The 1484-nt window shown below is 39.2% G+C and overlaps 1 long non-coding RNA gene across 1 annotated transcript in view; it reads right to left on the bottom strand.

Annotated features, from left to right (window-relative positions):
- The window catches only part of LOC108447964, a 35451-nt gene that overhangs the window by 30001 nt on the left and 3966 nt on the right, over positions 1 to 1484 (bottom strand). The gene's annotated exons all lie outside the window — the stretch shown is intronic.

Here is a 1484-nt window from a genome sequence, read left to right as displayed (position 1 = left end):
ATGCCTCTAGAATGACTCTGGGGAGGTGAGTGTGCATTCATGATATTTGATAGACTTAAAACTTCAGTGCAGTCTGGGTTTCTTGAATTGTAACAGGCAGAGTTTAAGCTCTCATCTTGGGAGCGGGACTTGTGCTGTGTGCCTGCTGGGAGGGAGGGAGCTCAAGAAGGCAGGGAACAATGCCACCATTCAGGCTCCCCATTCAGCCCAGCCACATATGTTTACATGGCCTGTGCCCACCTTGGAAAAGGGTGGTCCTCCCACCTCCATTTCATCTCACATGGCCCTGAACAGTGAGTAGTCTGAGAGCTTTTCCGCTGGAAAGCTGCAGTTTCAAATTTATTTTATGTGGCCAGAGCTGAAAGGCAAGCTAAATATAACGTGCACATTTCTAGAGTCTGGTTTGTATTTTATTGTAATCTGGGAACAACTGTAAAATTGTCCGAAACTCCCCAGTTTCAAAATAAGTCTAGCACAGAGGATATTGGCATTGAACTTGGGGGGCTGAACTTTACAGTCTTTATAGACTTTTAAGGAGTTTTTCCCCTGAAACAAATTTTGTGCCTCAAATATTTTTAAGCAATACTGACAGCACTCAGAGAATGACTAAAAAGTGTATTTTACCAAAAAGCATTTATGTCTTACTTTTTGTTGTCCATGTTTAGAGTCCATAGCTATACATTCTGCACATCAATAAACAGTTCATGTAGAAATAGTGACTGCAGTAAATTTCTGTTTAGATACCAGTTCTGCAACTTTCAAACTGAGCATCACTTTATATAGAAGATACTTCACAGAAACCAACATACTAGGCTAAAATGATTGAAGACCAATAGACCAGCCCCCCATTTTCATTTGAATTGAAACTTTAGCTGATATAAAATGATACATGTCCTTTAGAGGGTCAGAAGAAGCCCATGATAACCAGGGAAAGCAGGAGATGCTAAAAGCCCCTGAAGCTTAAGGCTGTCCACTGTCAGTGTACCAGTGTGTGATCAATATGAAGCAACATATAAACACAAAGCAAACTTTATGCATTCGATGTCAGCATGATTTTTCTCTGCTGATTAACTCATGAACTTATAGAAGTTTTGCCCAAAAAAGAAATGCAGGCTCATATGTCTGCCATCACAGTAATTGCACGGTAAAACTGTTAAGTTTGCAAGTGTACTGAAATTCATGCTACAAGAGGAGTGATGGTATCACAATACACTGGATATATAATAGAGAAAAAATCCAGCAAGTTCCAAGGGAGATTACAAAGCAAAGTTCTAAAAGAAAAAACAAGACAGTCTGCTACTTATAAAGTATTAAATGGCAGAAAATGAGATAAAGACAAAATGTGAAAAACCTGAAAAAGCATCTCAGAAGAAGATTATTGAGATGTTAACCCTTATTCTCAGGTGAATTGATGTGATTTTATGTAGTGCTTGGTGATTTGCTGTGCAGACCTTGTTGAACATTCAGTTCAGTCTGACATTCCT

The sequence above is a fragment of the Corvus brachyrhynchos genome, unplaced genomic scaffold (genome assembly GCF_000691975.1).
Source record: "Corvus brachyrhynchos isolate BGI_N302 unplaced genomic scaffold, ASM69197v1 scaffold147, whole genome shotgun sequence".
Lineage (NCBI taxonomy): Eukaryota > Metazoa > Chordata > Aves > Passeriformes > Corvidae > Corvus > Corvus brachyrhynchos.
The sequence above is the reverse complement of the archived record's forward strand: the minus strand, read 5'-3'. Positions and strand labels throughout refer to the sequence as shown.